This window comes from Lissotriton vulgaris, chromosome 12, assembly GCF_964263255.1.
Source record: "Lissotriton vulgaris chromosome 12, aLisVul1.2, whole genome shotgun sequence".
In the NCBI taxonomy this organism is placed as follows: domain Eukaryota; kingdom Metazoa; phylum Chordata; class Amphibia; order Caudata; family Salamandridae; genus Lissotriton; species Lissotriton vulgaris.
Genome location: NC_141700.1, coordinates 528,260,670 through 528,286,324, shown reverse-complemented (window position 1 = coordinate 528,286,324; position 25,655 = coordinate 528,260,670). Strand labels below are relative to the sequence as shown.

General features: G+C 44.3%; 1 protein-coding gene across 1 annotated transcript in view; it reads right to left on the bottom strand.

Moving 5' to 3' along the window:
• Positions 1 to 25,655, bottom strand: part of USB1 (U6 snRNA biogenesis phosphodiesterase 1) — a 239,129-nt gene that overhangs the window by 145,874 nt on the left and 67,600 nt on the right. The gene's annotated exons all lie outside the window — the stretch shown is intronic.

Here is a 25,655-nt window from a genome sequence, read left to right as displayed (position 1 = left end):
AAACAGGCTGCACGCATGTAAAGTACAAGAAACGGAAAGAATCTGTACGCTACACTCAAGGTGGCCAGAGGAAGCGTTCCATAGTTTTCAAGCATCCGGTTGCGAAGCAGGAGCACCCAGGACGTGTTGTCTTGTGACACAGACTGTGCAGCCGTTTTTGAGCAAGCAAATTAACAGTAGTACACCAGCAGCCAAGGCAAGAATTAACCTGCAATCCGCCGAAGACGCTGGAAAAAATGGAATGAAAAAATGCCAGTATCACACCAAATACAGTTTGGAATGAGGTCACAAGGCCAGAGCTTACTACTTTAAAAAAAATGGGCCAAGCCTGTGGTCGACGAGGCATTGAAAATAGTGTGAATCAAAGCACCGAAATGCAGGGGGAGATCAGTATTTAAAAGCGCATGCACCTCGGTGCGGGTGTTTGCCACGTGAAGGACAAATGTTTTAAGGGAAGAAGTAAGGGCAACTTCTTTGGGACAATAGAGCCCTTATTCGACTCATCTTGTTGAACTCTGCTTTCAAGGTCGGAATGGAAGGCCAGATGGACACATCGAGCTTCCCATGCGAAGGCGGGAAAATCACATTCTTACAGCAGACTACACGTTGGGAGACGGTCACAATGTACGTAATCCCTCCAGCATACCACAGCAATCTTCATTATTTAAAAGTAAATAGCTACCGTTAGCTAGCAACATGAAAGTTGGTGTTATTGCTTGGACTGGATTACCCTTTAAAATGCAGGCTAAATTCGGAGCCATGCAATTGTATGTTCTTGCAAACCAGTGAGTGATCAGGCGTTGAAGTGCACTCTTCATCTTTTAAATAAACTTCTTTACCCTCCCTTAGGAACCTACAGGTAAATGTCAAAGACCAAACTTCATGGAGATAGGCGCTTCGCAATGGTTCATATCTGCCTATAGCATAGTGTTTCATACATTAACTGAATTTAAACAAGGGGAAGGGTGTTATTAACCCATAAATAAGCCATACAGCTGAATTAGATTCGGCAACAGAAAATGGTAAAGGTTCCAACTTTTCAATATGCAAAAGAGAATATGCAGCATCCTTCATTGACATAAACTGCTGTTTTTCAGTCAAATAAAATGGTAAAAATAGAAAAGAAGTATTCATGTAGTCCCAAGGCACTTTCCCAGACTTTACAGTTTGTAAAGTCCAAGCAAACTGCATAATGGAACGTAATTGATTTTGACCATGGTACAAAACAGACACTTCATCCTGCACAGTATCAACAACAGATGAAACAATATTATCTAATGTGTAAATTCGGGAAGAAAGAGTATTAATGTTATCATCCACAACTGCAAGCACTTTATCCAAATTAGCTTGATCAATAGCTCTCAATCTAGAAGCAGCTTCAATTTGAGACAATTTCCAAACTTCGTTGTAAATAGCATATATCCATCTTTTAGACCTGCCTCCTACAGGGCCTCTAACAAAGACATTCAAATCAACATCGTCAGTCAATTTGGGCAAATGAAGTTTAAGTGACGCTAAAGTGGAATGCTTAAGCCAGTTCTAACATAATTTGCCTACTGAATAGGTAGTAACAGATTTGGCATTTTCAAAACGGGGATCCACCCTAACCTGTGTATAGCCAGGGGTCAGACCCAGAAAACGATGTTGGCAGGAATCTGAACTTTTTTGCCATAAAAACCAATCTTGGGGATCCAAGCTGGAAATATTAAAGGAGGAATTCATTAATAGGGACTGCAATTCATCAATGGACCTAACTGTGTCAATGGACCTATCGGTGTGATTGTCAAGTCAAGTCAAGCAAGCTTTATTCGACAATTGTCATAAAAGCATATAAAACAAAAAATACATCAGAGTATTAAAAAAAATTTCAAATACAGAAACTTGGTATTCATTTATACATATATATATATATATATATATATATATATATATATATATATATATATATATATATATATATATACACAACATAATTTAGCAATACTAAAGTGCATATTTTTGGAACCTGACTTTTAGTCACCTCTAAAGAAGATTATCCTGCCAACAATTTCCTTCTAATTGCCCATGCCCACCCTAGGAACTTTATTTAACAACAAGGGGTGGTGATGGACAGAGTCTCTGAATTAAGCAGAATACTCTCACCCAGTCAAGAGATCAGGGCTAGATCCAACACCATTTTTTAGCTCACTGCACCATCCCAGCTCAGAACCTGGCTATATGCAAATTAGTCTGTTCCTGTCCCAGTGCATGATGGGAACAGGGCAAACCAAACTACCAAGCCAATTCTTACACTGGGAAGGAAACAAGCTTCCGGGAACCGGTTTCTGGCATTTCAGCCGTCGTCGGCCCGGCTTGCTTGAATCCTGATGGTGCAATGAGCAAGGGACTCACATCTGAGTATACCCTTCCACGCTTAGGGTGGACAAAATATTTAACAACAAGGGGTGGTGATGGACAGAGTCTCTGAATTAAGCAGAATACTCTCACCCAGTCAAGAGATCAGGGCTAGATCCAACACCATATTTTAGCTCACTGCACCATCCCAGCTCAGAGCCTGGCTATATGCAAATTAGTCTGTTCCTGTCCCAGTGCATGATGGGAACAGGGCAAACCAAACTACCAAGCCAATTCTTACACTGCACCATCAGGATTCAAGCAAGCCGGGCCGAAGACGGCTGAAATGCCAGAAACCGGTCCCCGGTAGCTGGTCTCCTTTCTGGTGAAGAATTGGCTTGGTAGTTCAGTCTGCCCTGTCCCCATGATGCACTGGGCCAGAGACAGACTGATTTGCATATAGCCAGGTTCTGAGCTGGGATGGTGCAGTGAGATAAATAACGGTGATGGATCAAGCCCTGATCTTTGGACTGGGTAAGAGTGGTCTGCTTAATTCAGACACTCTGTTCATCACCACCCCCTTTTCTGAATCACCCTAGGAACTTTGCCACAGCTATGAATACTGGGGGATTATTACTGGTGCGTATTATTCTTGCAGCTGCCATCCCGCTCCTAGTGCCTAATAACCTGCACATTGGACGTAGCCATATCCGGCGGGGTACAGCATATGCAGGGCACGCAAATAAAAAGTGATTAGTAGTTTCTGATGGAGCCGGACATCCGGGACAGATAACCTTTTCTCCCCTAGTCCATTTAGTAGTAAACGCTCTAACTGGTATACTACCAACTCTAAGTTGGAAATAGAGCTTTCGGTCCAGAGGATTGGTAATATCATCCCAGAAGGCTTCAAAACTAGTCACATCTTTAAAATCCAAAAAGGTTCCAGTCAAGGAAAGTGGGGCAATGTTCCTATAGGCTTTGGAGGCCACTACCTCCCAGTACAAACCCTTTAGCACCTTTTTTGGTGGAAACCTAGCATTGAGGGGGTCTTCCCACAGATCCTTTAGACCTAGTTCCACTAAGATCCCACCAATTCTGGATAACCACTTAATGTTGTGGAAGGTGTCACTCTTGATTACGTCCATGAGCCCCACAGCAAATATTCTCAGTTCAGGCGTTGACCAAAGCCGCCTCCAGTCTAAGACAGGACGCAGTGAGGCGATTAAAGCAATTGGTCTCATCCCCAGATCGTAGAGAAGGGGACACATGGGAGTACTCTGGGGCAGTTTAATGAGATTTCTTAGGAACCCATTTTCAGAGACTGTCATCTTCCCTAAGTTCTCAAACCCCCAGATCTCAACACCGTAGAGGGAGGAACTGAGCACTTTGCCATTATAAACAGAAAGAGCGGGTGCAATTGGTTTAGTGAAGGACTTGGCATGTTCCAGGCTCAGTGCTCCGGCGAGCTGACGATGCTTAATGATTGAAAATCCAACTAAGATGATAGCAAGAGAATTATGAGTTCTCTAACCATGACCATGCGGAAGTATAACTGACAAATAGCCAAAAAGCAAAATGGATACCAGGAGAAAACTATACTGATAATTGAATACAGAAAGTAAACACAGAAGGGGTACAAAAGCATCATCGGCAGCACAATTACATGAAACAAGCAGAGGTAAGAGTCACGTGAAGACTTGCTACCTGTTACCTTGGAGTAATCTGAGGAAAGAGTCACCTGAAGACGTGTTACACAGTGCTAGTATGAGCGGGCGACACCTAGAGACGGTAGGCTCGATAGCGCAGACTATAAAATACCCACCTAACCTATCCAAGAATGCAGCTAAAAAGCTTAAACACGACACCCTAAGAAAAAACCAAGACACACTGTTTACAGACCTATATTTCAATATAACCAATGGCGCTTCAATGAATGACCTCATATTCCACACGAACAAAACAACAAAATGGCGAGACATCTTCACAAGGACACTTGCCATAAAAACGACCACAAACATCCCTCATGGCATAAAAATGATGACATCACCATCATATAGATGCAGAGCAGAACTAAGTATTACCATCTATAAATCGGGTATAGTGCTGATTCAAGCAGCAAACAGAGAACTGGAGAAATTTGCCAAGATATTCCAAACAATGAAAGACTCTCTAGAAGACCCAAGACTTCCTTTACACCAGATCCCATCAGGAGACACTCCTGCCGCTAATGATAGCAACAGTGGAATCATTACATATAGGGGACACCGTGCCCAAAACTCGGTACGAGATGATAGACCTGAAATAGCAAGGCATAAGTTTGAGATCACAACAGAAAGAACGGAGAGCTTTCTCATTCAAACGAACAATGAACAGAACCGGCCCCAAAGAGAAGTGTCGTCTTCGCCTAGGAACCAAGAAGCCTCCCTGGTAGAGCATACATCGATCGCGAGAATAATGTCCCAGGACAACCAAGAAGTGGATGATGTGGAAGCTATCAGCCCCCCCACACCTCCCGGGAGCATAACACCAACACCATGCAGACGTTCTCCCACAAACGCACCCATGACCACACTTAATGGAGCGAGCAAGGATGACACTCCCAGCAGTAACGGAAAGAACGATCAAACATGGGCTTCAAATGAAAGGGATACAGAACTACGAACCGAGCCAATAAAGAGAAGAGCAAAGTATAAACCCCGGAACAATAGAGCTGCCCACCCTAAGAAGTCATATCAGAACAGGAAAGATGTTCAAATGCTCCAGAAATCTGTAACCAAGATGGCACAAATCACTTTAAATACCTCACAAGCAATAGTCAAAATCGAGGAGATGATGACGAGCATTCACTCCAAGGTCACGCACATCCAAAACGTGATACACCGTTCACAAAGAAAGAGTAACGAAACGATCTGGCATTTGAATCATAATGACAACAGACCGAATAGGGCAAAACCTGTATCAAAGGAGGAAACTCTGGCCTTGACTCGATCGTATGAAACTCTGGAACACGAGAGAGAAGAAAGAATCGAAACAGTACCACTCGACTCAAACAGAACATCGAGAAAGAATGTCAGAACAGCTAATCCTTACAATCTTCAACATGTACAGCTAACAGCCACAGAGAACATGAATGTAAACCTCAGCAACAAAGAAAAACCGTTGACATGTCTTCTGCTCAACTGTCGGTCGGCATCGAAACATGCATCGGATATAGCTGACCTCATCATCAACAAGGACATTGATGTAGCAGTTCTTACTGAAACTTGGCTGACGGAATCCTCATCACCTATCATGGATCTCCTAGTACCTCCCCAGTACAACATTTTGAGACTCGATAGACCTATAAAGTTAGGAGGAGGCATAGCCTGCATTCACAGATCCGAGATCGAGGTCAAACAAACCCAAGCCGAACCCCTAGAATCAAGTGAATACCTAGGTCTCAACTTCAGAACAGCTACCAAACAAAGTTTCAACCTCCACTCGTTTTATCATCCACCAGGAGACAGCGAAAAGTTTACAGAGGAGCTAATGGAGATCATAACGACTAACTCTAATGACGGCGCAAAGAATATATTTCTTGGCGACTTCAACCTACATTGGGAGGACCACAACGACAAACTGGTCAAATCGCTGAAAGATTTCCTCGCCGAACTAAACCTTACTCAACTATGCACACAACCCACACACTCGAAAGGAGCGACACTAGACTGGATTATTGCGCGAAATAACGATGCAGCAATACAATCTATAACACCATGTGATTGGTCGGATCATCAGGCCATTATATTCACGTTACCTATAATGGAAAAAGGCACAACAAGACAACCCATCAGGACCAAAAAATGGGCAAGAGACACAAGAGATGCAAACGTAGAGCTTTTAGTGGAAAGGTGTGAAAGAGACCTAAAAACTCATAACAACTTGCAGAACGTAAACGAATTGACCGAACACTATTTAACATCGGTCGAAACTATCGTAAATAACACCATGCCATTAAAACTGAAAAACATCTCGGAAAAGACTAAAAATCCATGGTTTAATGAATCACTAAATGAAGAAAGGCGTAAATTGAGAATGGCTGAAAGAAAATGGAGACAACACCCATCATCCTCAGAGCTGAAAGCACTCAGAGAAGTCAGAGGCCATTATAATAAAATGATCATCAAATCAAAACAGGAATTCATACGGTCAGAACTGGAGAGGGCTAAAAACAGACCACGAAAACTCTTTGAAATCCTAAAGCAACAATCAAACAAATTAGCCAAATCTGCCCTTGAGAACTCAAAAACACCCCTAAATTGCGGAGAATTTGCTACATTTTTCACTGAGAAGGCGAAATCTCTTGAAGTTGAGCTCAAAGACGCTGTGGCAAACAATCCCACTGAACCAATGCTTACGTTGGATATCGCCGCAACAATGGAGATTACCAGAACAAAAAATGAGGCAAGCTGGGACACGTTCGAATTGTATGATCAGCACAGTATCGCCAAAACGCTTTCTAAAATGAAACCAAACAATCACTATCAAGATCCCCTTCCTGCAAAATGTGTAAAAGAAATCAATCACGTCCTGATTCCGATATGGACCGAAATTATAAATGCTTCACTTTCACAAGGGATCCTCCCTGACTGCCTAAAAACAGGTCAAGTTGCCCCCCTAATCAAAAAACCTACAGCAGATAGATCAGACCCAAACAATTATCGCCCAGTGACCAACATCCCACTATTGGCCAAACTAATTGAAAAATGCGTACAGATCCAACTAAGCCGACACATCACCAAGTTTTCATTGCTTGATGAATGCCAATCAGGATTCAGAACAGGCCATAGCACTGAAACTGCGATCCTCCATATTGTTGACGATGCGCTACAGGCACTCGACCAAAACAAAGCGTGCCTATTGATTCTCCTCGATTTGTCGTCGGCCTTCGACACCGTAAATCATGAAGCATTATTGTCCAGGCTACGGGATAGGATGGGTCTATCAGGAATGGTGCTGAAGTGGTTCATCTCTTTTCTACATAACAGATCACAACGATTCTTGGTCAACCAGTCAATCTCACCTCCCTGTCCTATCTCAATCGGAGTCCCTCAAGGGTCTACGTTATCCCCAGATCTGTTCAACCTTTATGTTGAGCCGCTTACAGAAATTTTCCAAAAAGCAGGGATATCGTATCACATGTATGCAGATGACACGCAAATTTATCTAAAGATCTCGTCCCTACAAGACTTGGAACGAGGAAACAAGGCTTTAAAAATGGCTATGCAATGGTTAATTACCAACCAACTGAAGCTTAACGCCACCAAAACGGAGTTCCTACTAATCTCACCAGCAAGGAGCTGTACGAAAATAAAGGAATGGACGAAAGTGATGACTGCGCTAAACTGCACCCCAACACTAATCAAGTCAGCGAAATCTCTAGGAATCACTCTGGATGAGAACTTAGACATGAAAGCCCACATCAACGCAATGGCCAAGAATGCTCGATTCCACCTGAACTACTTAAAAAAACTGAAACCTTTCATCTCAGAGGCTGATCTCAAACTGGCCATCCAATCCTTAGTTATCTCTAGGATTGAATATGGCTGCTCCACCTTAGCGGGCTTACCAAAAATGTCCACAGCTCCATTGAAAGCTTGCCTAAACGCTGCAGCAAGAATTATCACCGGATCCAGGAAATACGACCACATATCGCCACACCTGAAAGCTTTAAGCTGGCTACCCTATGAAGCCAGAATCCAAATGAAGATAGCTTGTATCACTCATAAAGCACTACACCACAACACCCCGGGATACCTAGCGAAGAAACTACAGCTGTCGGGAGGGAATCGGCCAGCGAGGAGTACTGAAGAATTTCTACTACGGCCAGCCTTTTTCCACAAAAAAAAAACTTATGACAGAGCGTTCTCAGGAGCTGCCCCCAGAATATGGAACTCTATTCCTCCTACCATCAGGAAGATCCATAATGTAGAAGCATTCAAGCGAGAGCTAAAGAGCTATCTGATGAAAAAATACACCATCTAGATCCAAACAGTCTCAAAATGACATTGAACTAAATATCATACCCGTTTACACACTCTACTTATGATATATATATATCCACCTATGACTTTATTTATCATCTACCTCCTATCATCTACCTCATAGTTGCTTACACCTCTTCTCGTGAGTGAAATATAACCTACACTGTTCTATATTTATTACCTACCTCCTATCTTCTACCTCATATTTGTTGTCTGTTGAACTGTTTGATATATATGTCTTTGTCCACGCCTCATATGCAATTTGTCTCGTTGCCCATTTAACTGAGTGATATATAATGTATGTCGCATACGCCTATATGTTAAGCGCTCTGATACCCACGGGTCTTGTTCGCGCTATACAAAACTTTCTAATAAATAAATAAATAAATAAATAAATAATGCTTAATGCTTCTTGAGTAACCGCTACCAGGCGGTCCGGCTTTCGCAGTTCACTGCTGACAGGGTCAGACTGACATGTGGTGTCCCGCAGGGTTCCTCCTTATCCCCTCTTCTTTTTAATTTATACCTGACCCTCCTTATTCGTTCCCTGCGAGGTAGCCATGTCAGCGCGTTTAATTACGTGGATGACATTCAGCTAATCTTTAATATCGACTCCTCGGATCAGTCCATTACCAATTTTCAGTCTACCCTCTGTCATATCAGTGACTGGATGGGGGTTAACCACCGCAAGCTTAACCCCGACAAGACAGAGCTGGTTCTCGTCGGGGGTGCTGCCAATCCATGGAAATCCATCTTTTGGCCTGCGAGGCTGGGTCTTCCCCCCAGCCCAGTCGACTCAGCAAAAAGTCTGGGGGTTATCATCAGCAACGATCTTACGATGAAGCCCCAGATAAATGCTGTAGTCTCCTCCAGTTTTTTCCAGTTGCGGAAAGTCCGAAAGATTGCCCGTTTTCTGACCATTGAGGCCCTTACTCTGGTTTTGTTAGCTTTAGTCATTTCGAAGATAGACTACGCCTATTCCCTCTACGCTGGCATCCCGGCGTACCTAATGAAGGTGCTGCAACTTGTTCAGAATCAGGCTGCACGTCTTATTCACCATCAACCTAGAAACCAACAAGTCCGTCCTTTGTTAAAAACCCTTCACTGGCTTCCTGTGTCCGAGCGTTGTAATTTCAAACTAGGCTGTACTATCTTTAAGTCCCTTGCCGGAACAGGTCCGTCTTTTATTTCCTCACTATTGCACCCCTATATCCCCTCCCTCAACATCCGCTCTTTCCACCTTGCCTTGCTTAAGGTTCCGGTTTTCAAACGTAAGAAACACGGAGGTCTGAGATTTTTTTCTTGCCCCTTCCCTTTGGAATTCACTCCCCCTAGGCATAAGACTTGCTTCTCGCTACACTCGTTTCAGGTCCCTTCTTAAAACGTACTTGTTCTGTAATGCTTACTACTAACGCCTTTTGCCCTGCAGACTGTCTACCCCCCTGTGCTCGAGCGCCAAGAAACCGTTAGGTGTTAGTTGCCCTTTAAAAATATTGTTTACATTACATTACAAGATGCTTAGACTTGAAATCCACTGCATCAGTCAGCTGTTCAATTTTTGGCCCTTTTGCAGAGGAGGAAGTAAGAAAAATGATGTTGGAAACTAAATCAGGATCCTCATTGGACCCATGTCCACATCCTATTTTTTCGCAACTAACACCTTTAATTAGTCCAATAGTGACGCAAGTATTAAATCTGTTACTTGACCGAGCTGAATTTCCAGCTACATGGAAAAATGCAGTAGTCACTCCCCTACTAAAAAAAGCTGGTGCAGATATAAATATTCGCACCAACTAACTACCCATCTCACAGCTACCATATCTTTCAAAAGTGCTGGAGAAACTGGTAAATAAACAGCTATCTGACTTTTTGGAAACTAATAACCTGCTGGATGCTTCACAAACGGGTTTTAGAGCCAACAACAGCACCGAAACAACACTCCTGGCAGTGCTGGATGACATAAGAACACAGGTTGATGAGGGTAAAACGGTCGCCCTGATACTTTTAGACCTATCAGCGGCATTTGATACCGTATCCCACAACCTTTTACTAAGAATGCTAGCCGCAAAAGGCATACAGGGAAAAGCTTTGTCTTGGCTGGAATCCTTCCTGTCTTAAAGATCACAATCGGTCCGACTAGGCAATTTTACTTCCACCCCTCGAAAGATCAAATATGGAGTACCACAAGGGGAGTCATTAAGTTCAACATTATTTAATGTCTATTTATCATCCTTAGCAAACATCAGGAAAAAGTGGGGCATTAGCATCTGCTCATACGCAGATGATACGCAACTAATGGTTGCCCTCAACGGTGAAGAGGACTCCAAAAACAGACTGCTCAGTTGCCTTACTGAGCTATCTAATTGGATGTACAGCCACTGCCTGAAATTAAATGCCGATACATCGGAGGTCCTCCTGTTTGGTGGATCCCAACAGCTCTGGGATAACACCTGGTGGCTCAATAATCTCGGTACACCCCCTAAACCGACCCATATTGCTAGAAACCTGGGAGTCCAAATTGACAACGTACTGTCGATGAAAAATCATGTAACAACAACTTGCGGTAAAAGCTTTGCGTTATTAAAAATGTTAAGACGGGTCTTCCCATGGATTCTCGTGGAATGTAGAAAGATATTAGTCCAGTCACTGCTAATGAGTAGACTCGACTACGGGAATTCCCTATTTGTTGGCATGGCAGACTATTTATTCTCAAAGCTACAGCTTGTTCAGAATGCGGCAGCAAAAGCTGTCTGCAACAAAAAAAAGTATGACTCTGCTAAAAGCTGTCTGAGAGCCTTGCATTGGCTCCCAATGAGGCAAAGACCTTCCTTCAAAATGCTATGCATCACCCACAGAGTGCTGCATAATACTGGCCCGAGCATCCTAAAAAACAGGATCAATTTCTACGTACCGAACCGAAACCTTCGCTCCCAATCTATTGCAAGAGCCGCCCCTACGCGAACAAACAGTTAGGATGGGTGGTCGTGCCTTTTCACATCACGCTGCAAATATGTGGAATGATCTGCCAACAGATATAAGACTCACAGACTGCTACCTTACTTTTAGGAAAAAACTCAAAACTTTACTATTCCCCAAAGCAGACTAAATTTCCCAGTCATTCGTGCTACCTCACTGTACACCTTTCAATCTCAGCGCCGTGATATCCTTTTGGGATGAATGTTGCGCTTTATAAGCACTATTAACATTAACATTAAAGGTTGCCAGCTCAACCTGCTGTTTCCAAGAAAGAGCATGTTGGATACTGACACCCAGATAGCTGAAGGCTTGAACCTTCTCAAGAGGTAAATTATTCATGGTTACACTAACCTTGAGAGATTTAGGTTGATTAAAAGACAAATTTTGATTTTAAAACGTTCACTTCCAAACCACGAGTGGTACAAAAGTCTTTGAAAATTCCTAATGCTTTTGCAATCCGCTCAGGGTTTTGGCTATAATTAGGCAATCGTCTGCAAACATTAAAATGGGTACTTTTGCTCCCGCTAGGGTTGGGGCATCAACATTGGCTTCAGTCAGTATTTTGGCCACGTCATTTATATACATAGAAAATAAAGTAGGCGCAAGGACGCAGCCTTGCCGTACCCCTTTTTCAACGGGGAACTGGCAGGTAACATTTCCTGGACGACCCCACCTAATCTGAGCAAAATTGTATTCATGGAGCCTTATTATTAATGAAAGGAGGGAACTAGGCATACCCATATCATTTAATAGGGACCACAGGGTAGAACGAGGGACAAGATCGAACGCTGCCCTTAAATCAATAAAGGCAGCATACAAGCTACCCCCACCTATTTGCACTGTCTTCCAGTACAGCATAGCAAAATGCAATACTTAGTTGACTGTGCTAATAGAAGTTCTAAATCCTGTTTGGAGGTGGTATAAAATGTTCTGATCTTGTTCCCACTCCTGCACCTTATTTAAGATCAGCCTACCAAAAATCTTTTGCATGGTGTCAATCAGGCTGATTGGGCGGTAATTACCAGGTAGAGATTTGTCCCCTTTCTTGAATACTGGTATAATTTCCGCCCTGTTCCATGATTTGGGTATAGGGGCTCCTTTAGCAATTATGTTAGCCAACAGCAAAATGTACCTCCCCAAAAAGACTTTATCATACAAAAATATGTCTGCTGGGACACAGTCTATGCCTGGCGCTCTTCCTGAGATCACTAGGTCTAAAGCGTGATACACATCACCTAAGTTGAATGCATCAACCTCGAAGGGTGTATTTGGAACCTGCGTGTTTAAGTTTGGTTCCACTCCCTTAGCATATTGTGGCTTGAAGTAGGCCACCCAGTCATATTGTGCTACCCAGTTTTGGGGCTTGTCGGGATTACCCTCACTCCCCCACTTGAGAGCACCCCAGAATCTTCTCATATCTTTTTGGGCGCCTGCTTCTTTAAGATCTTGCCACCTGTGCTCATCCCAGACACACTTTTACATACTGCGCTTTTGTATGCCGCCCTGGCAAAGCGCACATTACTGCTTGATCCACTTTTAACCCCTTCGCTGCTCATGACGAGCTGAGCTAGTCATGAGGCACAGTGGAGCTGTGCTTATGACGAGCTGAGCTCATCATGAACAATGGGATTCTAGTAGGAGCAGCACAGGAGGGGAAAACCATTAGCAGCCAAGGTGTTAATGGCTCTTCCCAAATCTATACGGGCTTGCCTACACTCCCCGGAATACCAACGTGGAGGATGATGAGTCTGGTTTTTATTTAACGTACAGGGCCTAACCAATAGGCTTTTTAACTTATCCAAAAAAGGATTTGTGTATCTTGGTACCTGCTTCTAGTGCTGAAACCGTATCCCCTATGCTGGCTTGCTTCCCCATTTCACACGTTGCTTGCGGTAGCTTGCTGGATATAAAATCTATATGCTCTAGGCATTCTGACACTTTGGCTCATCTAACATGGCGCATGTCATTCGAAATAACTATATCAGGGGGAGACCCTTCGGCCAGCCCCCTGCCTTCAGTGGACACCTTCCAATAGGTCACAGACACGCATGGAGGGTTGTAATCACTCTCAACCCTGTCAATAATTGACATATCCTCTAAGTGTTTCCATAAGCCAAGACTTATCAGGATGTAGTCAATTCTGCTTTCTCGAGGGCCATTCCTATGCGTGGTGGCACCTAGCTTATCATGCAATGTCCTGCCATTGGCTGCTCTCAACCCCTTATTCAGACATAGTGAGTTAATCTGGATTGATAGCTCGGTCCACCTTTTAACTGGCTCCAGTTCAAGTTTGGGGACTCCCCACTCTCTATCTTCCTCATCCAAGATGTTCCAGTCGCCACCTACCAAGGGCTCAAAGGTCATGTTAAAATCACCCCCTAGAGTTATATATGAATGCTGGGAGTGGCATTCTATAAGTTCTTCTACGGCAGCTAAAATTTCCAATTTCTTGCCCCCAGTGCTTCTTGCGTACAGATTATAAATATCTACGGGTTTATTATTTCTACACTTAACAGAAAGAATCTGTATATCCCTGGTTGAAGGGGAGGACCTTTATACTAACCTCGAGGTCCTGCCTAATCCAAATACATAATCCACCCGAGGGGCGTCCTCTTACTCCCTTTTCTGCAGGAACACTAAAGTTCAAATACCCAGGGAAGTGCAGGGCTTCTAGTAACCAAGTTTCCTGGAATAAGCATATATCGTGCAGACCAATAAACAAGGCCCATTCCGGGGACTCGGCCTTAGTTTTCAAACCTGCAACGTTCCAGGATACAATCAATCTAAATTTAGAAGGGTCATGGAGGCTGGCATTTGGGATTGCGTTTATATTTGACATAGTGGAATCAGGAACCTCCTGGGACCTCGAGTTTTCTATTGTAGAAATAGTACCCAGGTTAGAAGCTTTGTACTGGTTTTGGAGTTCCACTGGTATGTGTACAATACGGCCTACTTGGATGACTTCACTAGATAGTCAGTCGTTGCAGTCTAGGCCGGAACCTCATAAAGCGCTTCCTCGATCTCCCTTAACAAGGCCCATCAGCCCTTTCTGGGGGAGCGAGGACCTCATTTGTATCATAGAATAATCTGGAGAACTGCTTCTAAATTCCAGCTGGATGAGGTTTTCTGCCAGATTTTTACTTTCGAAAGTCAGTTCAATAGAATGAACTGTGTCTCCTTGGGAAATAATCCTCTGAGCAATGAGGATATCATCTCTAATTACTGATCGGCAACCCCTGACGTACCTGATCCAGTAGATTGCCTTGTTAGTTAGAGATTCACTAGATTCTCGATCCTTGCCAGGGCTCAGTTTAGAGACATTCACCATGTACACTTTTGGCGATTTACTCGGGTGGGCATTAGTCTGTTGGGCTTTCAGGCTCGTGGGTACATTTCTAATCTCAAAATGGCTAGAAACATTCCTTAATTCGGTCAATCTGCCACCCGGTATAGGGCCACCACCCTTTTCCCCTGACTGCTTTCCCCTGCTGTTGCATTAAACTGTCTAACCCTGCTTCCATGACCATTGCGAACTTGTGGAACTCCCCTCACTGCTCTAGTTGCTGCGCTATATGGAATGCCCGGGGGAATGGGAGCTTTTACTTTGCCAGGGTGGGCAATACTACTTTCAACTGCCTCATCATCCTGACCTCTATGTGTTCCACTATCTTTCGCATTTACTGTACATTTTGAACAGGGCCCCGAACCCAGCTTGATGGTATTGACTGCAACAGTGAGACAGTCGATTTTAGCTTGCATACCCTCTATCAGTTTGCACCAGTGCTTTACTACCAGGGTCAGGGGGTTGGTATCTTCCTCTATTAGCACTAGGGGACCGTGGGTGTCTGGGTGCTGGAGATCGGCATCTTCTTGGGGCGCATCAATCAAGGGTACATCGTCACCGGGAATGGAACCGCAACTATCATTTTGTGCTAGGATAGCAAACCTATTTTTACAGGTCAAAATTGCTGGATCTATCACATAGGGAATCATGGCAGTAGGGGCGGGTACCTGTACTAAATCTAAATCGATGTGGGCCATTGCCCCCTCGCTAGCCATAGGTTTTGCTCCTCCACCACCTTGTTTTTCTCCCAAAACATTTCAGGGACCACCATTGTTCCCCGCTTTAGCCCTCCCCCGTCAGCAACTGCGGTACTACCTCCCCCCTCTGGGCCCCTCCCACGTGAAGGGGGTTTGGGAGTTAATAATTGTTCACATTCCTCCATCAAATCATCAATATGGTCCATGACACAGTTCACCCCTGCGTGTGCTATTGGTGTCTTAGATCGCATCTTCCTTGATTTTTTCCCCTCCATGGGCGTCCATCCCACTGCCTCACTCCCATCCTCCATGCTCTTCCTTTTCCCCATAATTTGTATGTCCTCAGGGGACTCAAAGCAGGACAGTACCTTCAAGGAGCGATGCGAAGGGGTGATGGCCCAGCCCGGCCTCCTCCGACCCCCGACGGCCACTGACGGCCCGCCATTTGCCCGGGCTTAGCCCGGCGCACGCCCGCGTGTGTCCCGCGAGGCCAGAAATGATGTTTGTTTTAATCACCTCCAGTCTCAAGGGGGAAGGGCTGCTGGTCTTGTGCTCGCCCCTGCAGTTTCCTGGGTCCAGACGCCGGTAAACGCTACGTCTCCCGCGGAGCGGGAGGCCAGTTTCTATGCCCCCGGTGTCAAGGGGGAGGGGCCGCTGGTCTCGTGCTCGCCCCTGCAGTCTCCTGGGTCCAGCTGCCGGTAAACGCTGCGTCTCCCGCGGAGCGGGAGGCGCAAGGTCACTTTCCATGCCTCTGGTGTCAAGGGGAAGGGGCCTCTGGTCTCGGGCTCGCCCCTGCGGTCTCCTGGGTCCAGCCGCCGGTAAACGCTGCGTCTCCCGGTGTGATTGTACCATATCGGGTATTCTCCCAAATCAGGAATGGAAGGGGCATTTAATGTTTTTAGATTTAGCCAATCCAAAGCAAGTGGTTTGTGAAATAGTTGAGTTCAAAAACAACATATGGTTCGGGATGAGACATGCACGATGCCTTGCTCTTGCCAGCTTTTAGAACCCCAAACAGATTTAAAATCAATAGTATCTTTCCACAGCTCATAGCCCCCTATTGCTGATTGATCGATAAAGGACTTCGAATACAGTAATTTAGTGTGGGTAAGTCTAACTTGCATCTTTTTGTATTTTTTGTAGCTTTCTTAGCCATTGTATGCCCTTCCCCCCATGAGTGGTTGCATGTTGTATGTCTGTGATATGTTTGACATGATGAATGATTCCCAAAATTGATCTCCTGCCGAATAGGTTTTATATGTCTGTTCTTTGAATATGCATTTGATAAAATATGATCTTTTTGTTGACAAAATCATAAAGAATAATAAAAGCTATTGACTAGCCCCCGGTCTTGAATGTTGTTTCAAGTACTGCGTTTGAAGTCATATATATTACTTTTCTGTTATCAGTACTGGCAATCTCCTTTTGTTATTTATGATTACGGCTCAGCCATACTGATTAGAGCCAACCCTTAGTTGTTTTCCGTCTGGAATTTAACAGCATCCCACACAATCCCATCTAATACAGGCCAAGCCGTGATGTCGACAAAAGTCTGGTCCCTCTTCATGACGTGGGACGAGGAGTGGGGTGCCAAAGTTCCATCAACTAACATAATTGAAGATCGTTCTTTAACATAATGTCTATTTACTAGACGAAAAAAAGACAACTACAAATCCAATTGACATGAATAAAAAAATTGAAAAAAGCACCAGCCAAATGTAAGTCCAAGGGGGTATCAAAAAATTTCTTTTAAGCCAAACCGCAAAAATAGAAATGTTAGATGGGGTACTCGATGTTGTAGAGTTAGAGTCAAATGAAAAGCGTGACTGGTCAACTGCACTTGTCTGCACACCAGGCAACAACACATCTGTGGGTTAAGTATACTCAGTATCATCATTGGGATCACCAGCTGGTGGATTCAATAAAGGATTAGTAACTGTATGCATCTCGATGGCAACGTCAGGCCTGTTGGTATTCGCCAGAGTCAAAATAGAATTTCTCAGCATTGCAGGACAAGAGACAGCTGGTGTCATACTAAGAAGAATCGGCCTATCGTAATTTGACATTGTCAATGGAGATGTACCGGTTATCTTTGAAAGCAGGCAGTGGAGTTAAAATGACTGTTCTTGTACCCTGAACGCCAAGCACAGGAACTGGTGCAAGATATGAGGGGCCGAACTCCTCCTTGTTCTCCACCTTCTCACGGACCAGGTCCCCAACTCGAGGTAGCCAGCCAACTACCGGAATCGGAAGAGTAGCATCAGTTGTGGAGGGCAAGTGTTCCTTTGCAATACTGTCACGAGTCTCTTGTAGGTTCTGTAATACAGCAGAATGATCATCTACGTCAAAGGGTGTGGCACACGCCACCATGTCTAGACCCTCAAGGTCCGGGACAAACATTTTTATGCCAAAGAGCATTTCGTATGGGTTTCACCCACCCAGAGACCTTCTAGGGAGATTATTAAGTGCACGTTGAACGCTATACAGATGGGCCAGCCAGTTCCTGCCAGTACCTAAAACCCTAGCTGTCAAGGATTGCTTTAAGTCCTGGTTCATCCGCTTCACAACTGAATTGCCCTCAGGCATGTACGGAGACGAAAATTTGACCTGGACCGCCAGTGACCTTATGGCATCCTTGAACGCCTTAGAGGCGAACGCTGGACCCTGGTCCGTATGGAGGGTGCAACATGCAAAAATTCCCACAAAGCCACGCAAATGCCTGATGACAGTTCGGGCATCAGCACTATGTTGTGGCCAGAGCCAAATAAAGCGTGTGCATGAATCCACTGCATCTAAGATGTACTTATATGCAGTATCAGAGGAGAAAGGACTGCAGTGATCTAAATAAACACACCCAAGTGGGTTATTACATATGTACAGCTGGGTTTGTGGCGGATGCACAGCAGTTGAAGGTTTGATCTGCTGGCAAATGTCACAAGTAAGGACATGATCAGACGTCTGTTTGTACAATGTGCGGCACCAGTAACGCTGCTGTTAGATAGAGACAGTTGCTGATACGCCGGCATGCGCCGAGGCCATGCCCTCGTGAGCGGCTGTTACCAAGGTTTGCCTGCGGTCTGTGTTGGGAATCAATCTATCACCAACATCGTTAATTCTCACATAGGGAACTTTATCAGGACTTAAATGATAATAGTTTTTAGAAGGGACATCTCTAGGGTAATTACCTCCCTTGTCTGTTGCAGCAATGGCTGCCAAGATGTCATCGTCAATGATGTCATCATCAATCTTACTTTTGGAACGTGTAACTGCTGCTACTACATATGTTGCTACTGCTGTCTTTGCTGCTTCATCAGCAAGACTCTTACCAACAGCGTGTACTCCTACGAGCTGGTGACCGTGAGTATGAATTACATTCACGAGAGGCAGACGCTCTAAGTTCTGCGACTTGAACCCAAAGAATGTTGTGTTTGATTGAGCTACCTTTGGAATCACGATATTCATTCAGAGTCCAAAAGAATAAATTGTCATTGTATGACTGAACACAGTAGTAAGAGTCACTTACAATAAGAGTAGTCACACAAGGATCAGCGTACTCCAGTGCAAGCAGCAGAGCACGTAGGTCTGCCAACTAGGCGGTACAGTCCCCTAATGTCTGTGTGTGCACGACATCAGACTTGAATTCGCCATTCACAATGGTACCCACCACTATTGTGCAGGCTGCTGAATAAGCATGCTTTGAATCAGTCGCCGGTTGCGCCAAACCGTCAGTGTAAATGATACAATGAAAATCCTCCAGCGGGCGCAAGGACAAAGGAGCCGGATGAACAAATTCACACTGCAAGTACTCCTGAGTTTGCAAAGAGAAATCAAAGATAAATGTGACATCCGGAGACATCAACTATGTGGCCCATTGTATCCAACATGGATGCAAAGCTTTTGAATTTGGTACACTGGCTTGTCGTCACTGCCACTAGGGCAGGTTACGGTGTAACAACCAACATGCGTTTCCCCTGCGACAGCGCTCTCTCTTTCAGAATTGCCATCTGCACTGCATTCAAAACTTTTTCGACTGTGGAAAATCGCATTTCAGCCGAAGTGTACAAGTGTGACTTGTAAGCAATAGGGACTGTGTCCCCTTCATTAAACATCAAGTATGTGAAACCCACTGCACCTGGCATAATTCTTATTACCAGGTTAATGTGGTTGTCACGAGTCAATAGGAATTTAGATTCAAGAAGATCAGACTGCAAAGATTGCAGTATAGCTGAGTGTTGTGGCAGCCAGCAAGATTTGGTAAAAGTAGGTTGTATCAAGGGATATAGCGGCTTGATACGCTGGGCATAATCGGGAATATAGGTACGCCCAAAATTCAAAAAACCCAGCAGAGATTGTAGTTTTTTGAGAGTTGTTGGAGCACGCAACTGTGCGCATTTCTACAGGAAATGAGGTGCTAAACCTCGACCTTCGTTTTTGAGCTCATAGCCCAGGAACAACACTGTGCACTCAGCAATGTGTGATTTTTCAAAGTTAAATTTGTAACCGGAGTCCGCAAACATAACAATGGTGCGGTCAACGCGACACAGATGCAGCCATAATTCGTTGTCTGTGAGAGTAATATCATCCACATAAGAGTACGCATCAGGGTCTATGCTCTCTAACAGAGAGACTACACGTGCGGCAAAGACGCCTGGCCTGTTTTTGTAGCCCATGGCCTATCTTTTGAACTGTCTTTGCCACCAGAAGTGAAGGATGTCCATGGACTACTAATAGAGGACAGGTTATGGCTAAAAAAGCCATTGGATATGTCAAGTGTGGTCTTAAACTGTTTTCTCACGAGACTATCCACAAGGGCAGAACTGTGAGTATTCTGTACCGCGCAGGTCCGACAATGAGAGTTCAAGTGCCGTTGATCCAATACCAAGCAGTACGACCCATCAGGTTTGGTTACAGTGAAAAGTGGATTATTCATCGGTGACACACGTTTCATTCACACCTTGATATTCCAATTGTTCAAGGATTTCTGCAACAGGAGCCTTCACTTCAGGTCGCATGGGATATTGGGGTTGAGGCTGTGGCATAGACCACAATGGAATCTCATGTCTGGGTGAAGGTTTGTCCCATCCACATAGAGTACGGTACAAAGCCAGTGCAAGAACCTTAGCCCACTCTTCTGCAAAATTCAGCGCCTGCTCTTTCGGGACAGTGTGTGTGAAACTAGCGAGATTACCTCCTCCCCTCTCTGAGCGGCCAAAACAAAAGGTGGGGGCCAGTCCGTCTCCGCTAACAAAATGTCATATGTAGAGGTCAGATTTTTCCCAAAAAATCCCTTTTATTTTACGCTGTAGGTCACCTTCAATTAAAAGGACAATTTCATATAGTCCGTCAGGGGGAGCCACTCCAGTGTCAGCTGTCTCTACGGTGATGAACGTGTCCGTTGCTGTCGCCTTCAGATACGGACGCAGTGCTTGCCGCACTTCTGTAACCTCCGCTACGAGGCCGAGCAGCGTTCGTGCCCATGTCAAGTTCCAAAGCTGTGTTCTCACTGTTCGTGGCAGACCTCGTGGTTAAAGCAGCAACTTTTTTTTCTGAAACTGAGGGCAATGACGCTGAAAGTCGTCCTGCTTGCCTTTACCATCCGTCTGGCGGGGCTGCTCATGTCTTTGTGGGGCGACCCCGGCCTCTGCTGCGTTCTCTTCCACTGGTTTGTGAGACTGATGTTTCCTGTAAAGAACGAGGAGAACTTTGATCAGGAACCTGAAATCGATCAGGTGACTTAATACTTGAGCGGTCGCGCAAATCATTTGTGCGCTCAGTAGACACCGGTATCGGTGATGCAGGATGCGACCCTTGTTTCTGTTGCTGCTTCCCCTGTTTTTTTAGATTTCCAATTTTGTTTAGGAAAAACTGGACGGTCGTCTTCATTAGACTTAGCCGTCTGAGTTTGCGGTTGTGCTGTTACTTTAGCAAAAGGCTTAACATCCACACTATTGCGGCCAATGGTCTTATAAGCCTCTGCACTAATTTTCGGTAACTGCCGGGGTTTATCAGCATAGGGTACATTGCGCAAAGCATTAGACACCTGAAAGTTTACTGCATCCCCCTTAACATTAGCAAGGATGAGATCGGAAACTAAGTGAAACACTCCGACAAGTCTCATTCCCAACTCTACAGCCGCCTCCGGACCGTGTTGATCTTGAACACGCTTGATCACGGAGAGCAGGACAGTCATAGACGGCGTGCCGAACCACTTTGCATAGACTGCCGTGAATACTTTACCCCAGGTTTCACAATCAGTTACCTCCGATACTAAGTCTTTCTGCAAACTAATGGTCAGAATCCTGTGTTTCTCAACAGGAGTCGTATTAGGAAATACTGCTTCCAGTTGGTCAAATTTCTCAGCAACCCAACAAAGCATATCGTCCTTATCCTGGGGGCGATTGCCCATAACCGAATTAACCATTACGGGACTAATTTGTATCCCGGCCAGTCCAACTGGTTGCGCCGCAGCTCCAGGTGCCCCCACCTGGATGTTGCAGGAAAAGTATTGCACTAAAGCCCTATGTACTCCAACAATGGAGGCATAGAGTAATAGTAACTCAGCTATAGTGACTGTCATATAATGTTGATGCGGTGTGAACCCGGCCAAGACTGGCCAAGTGGCCCCAGGAATAAACAAGTGACCTAACCGAACCGGCGTTACGGAGTGGGGAAGGGCTCCATCAAACCAAACTTGATGCTGCCAAGCAGAAAGTGGAATCTCCTGTGTCCTATATGGTGCATAGGCCACAGGCATCACTGTGTGCGTGAACTTATGGAATGTGCCATCATCCGTATTTGCAGCAGGAGAAGTTACCCAAGAGTAGATAAGCTCAAATGGGTACGCTGCCTCTGCACTAACCACAAAGAGCACCACCATACCATCAGCTGTTACCCCATTCTGAAATAAGTGATTCCGGAGTGGTACGCAACTATGCTGAGCAATGTAAACTTCACCCATAAGGACACAGTATAGAAAAAACAATCTAAATTAAATGTTAAGCTTGACTGAACCTATAATTTATCTATATAGGTAGGTTAAACCGTCACTGCTGTCAACCAGAAACAGGAGTGAGGGTGTCGTGGACTGTTATAAGCACTAGTAGAGAGTCTCAAATATAAGACCAAACGTTAGGTGTGCCATGTTGCGGGGATTCTGCTCACACACAGAACTGGGCACAGGACTCAGGACCTCAGTGAATTGTGGTGTACCAAAAAACTCACCTCAGTACCAAAAAAAACCCCAACCAACTAGCATCAGTGTCTCATTAGCAGTCCGTCCTTTAGCGAAGCTACCAATAATTAGACAACCCAGAACATGCGACTTAGGGTACTCTCAGGAATGGTGGGAATCAAGAACACTCTTTCGTTTTGATTCTCATACCAGTCCACAACGTGAGTAATTAGAGACACAAAAAAGTTTAAAATGTTTATTTTAACGACGTGCTTCAAGATGCAGTATTTTTTCTAACATAAGCAGGCATATGATTAAAAATAATACGATCAGCATTATTACAATTCCATAAAACACAAAGGGAGAAATCATATTATGATGGTAGTGGAAACTCCTATAGCGCCTTGTGAATCACCCTCCCCTACTAGGAACTAGGTTTTATAGTAATAGAAGGTCTCTTAGGCTTGAATAAGAAACCCCATACCTCCAAGATCAGCAGAAGTGAATCACATCAGGATCAGCAAATCTCTCTCTCTGGAAAATGATTTTCTCCAAGTGCCCAAATCATGCATGCAGTGCAATATTAAAGGCGCTAGAATTTCAGTTATCTGCAGCTGTGTTCATGTTGTGTCTAGAGCGTGAGCCGATCAACCCGAATAACAGCATACATTGTTATGGTGACCTTGAAGGCTTCTGCAAGCAGTGTACAGACTTAGGTCGCGATGTAAGTCTAGGGATGTTAAAAACAAGCAGTTCTCATGCAAGAAGAAATCAAGGCAGGTTAACTTACAACAACGGTTACATGTAGTGTCGTGTGCAAAAGCGGCAAAGTAGCAAAATGGCGTTTAAACTCCCAATAAGCTTATGCTAACATAGCAATGTGTGCAAGCAGGGCCCTGTCTTCACTACAAGACAAAATGTAGGTTATTTACTTTTCATCATAAACATTCTCCCCACCACATTCCCACTGAAAAGCACAAGTGCACCTTAAGCCTGGAACCTAAAAATGCTTTCCAAAGAGGATGTAGGTGTATCACAAAGCCTACTACTGATGCGACCCGCAACCTATCCAACATCAAAGATCTGCTCCAGTCAAACAAACACTTTGATGAATCCTTCAATTGCCACCATAAATATAGAATCCTGCTCTCATTTATTCCCATGCAATCCTTCCAATCCTTTAACAAAATCCACCATTGGGCAAACCTTCTGGAAACTCAAGATCCAGATTTTCTAGGAAGGTTGGCTACTAATGATGAGTCCCAACCTTAAACCCTACCTCAGGCACGCCATCTCCCTTCTTGCTCTTCGTCAACTCTTCACTCCCAATCCCTACACCACCTTACATAGTCTACCTGTTGAGGCAAGATTTACATCCTCCGTCAACTTCTTTACAGCTGCTCTTAAAACCTACCTTTACCAGGTGGACAGTGCCGCCACATCGCAGAATCTAGAGTTCCCAGCTTTCAAACAGAGCTTACTGTATTCTAATGCAGTGCAGCAATAGTCACCTACTTCCGCTTGTTACTGTATCCATTTAGATATTTGTATCCTTCTGTATCATTTTCTGGAATCTAAGCGGAGCTTTTGTTTCAGAAAATCTCAAAACAATGAGCAGCATTTTTTTTATAGTATCAAAGAACATTTGTCTTTACTACCACTGATATGCTAGCATTCAGACAAAATATGTATTAATCTGTATTCCAGCAGTGTGTTGACAGACTGATGTATCAATTTATGTGCATACTGATATGCATAAGATGGTGCCCTTCGCTTACTAGTGCAACAGTATGAACCCCAAGAAGGTGGGTTAAAGATGCTCCAGACCTGTTCCATTATAAGACCAACGTATTCTTTGGAAATAATGGAACAAACGCAATAGCGGTCAGCTTTGTGCAATTCCATGTTTTTTTGTTCCCCAACAGTATTAGGCGTTATTAAACTTGTAGGTCTAAAATTTCCTGCATTCTTGCCAATTTAAAGCTATGCAATAGTGGCAGTAATTACCATTACTTACATAAATTGTACAGTGCTTCTCTGGTGGCACTTAACAAATTATACCTTTGTCAGATCAAACCAAATAAACGCTGTCTGTAGTTTGCTTGGAGTTGAACAGAGGCAACAGATAGGTATCACAATTGGCCGACAGATAAAAATGCTAATAGGAAGGTCAGATTTGCTCCAAGATGCTAGGCACCATGCTGGCAGCTTCAGCTTTCGTTCTACAAATCACTGTTATTGGGAGCATCTGTCTTAAGCAATAAAACTGAAACATTCGGGAAAAGTGCATTTGCTTAAGGACCAAGGTACAGATGAGCAGCTGCTGGGCTGACTGGCAGGGTCTTGATATTTTAAGAAGGATTACACGTTTACATTTTCTGTATTTTGGATTGTCGCTCGACCCTACCTTCTGATCTGCATTATGTTACATTTACTTTGCTTGCAATTTATGATGTGGCTGCCTGGACCCCGACACAGCGACACTACCTACACTCTAGTTTGTGGCAGGAGATTGTCTAGTGTCCCCTAAGCTCTCGCCACTCGCGTGCTCACATCATGTCACTCTCAAATGGAATGTGTCAACCAGAAACACATCTGCATCAAAGGAAGGCCAATGAGAGCCTGTCCAAGGGCAATACTGCTCTGCTGAGACAGTGCCTCCGAGAGAAAGAGGTCAAGTACTCCTTGCATGCTTAGAAATCTGAGTAAATACTCTACCTTTTCTTGGGAACCGACCGTTAAGCAACTGACCCATCACATTTGCCCCCACCCTCATCTGACTAAGAATAAGCAGGTAACGGGGCTCCTGCACCTGTAGAGACCCCCTATCAAAATTACAAACACAGAAAAAAACTCACTCATGTCGACTCATGTTTTCCTTTCTGGACATTTAACCTGCTAAAGGCAGAAACAAATGACCCCTGAACCTAGCAATTCAGGAAAGAACTAAAGGCACACGTTTTCAATCAGCACCTGCTTTCCTCTCTTCATTACCGCCCAGGCAATGCTGAGGAAATACATCCTGCTTTTTAAAGATCTATACTGCCCTAAAGGCCTAGAACTGCAGTATTTAAACATTCATAATAAAACTGAGGGGATAAAACACATAG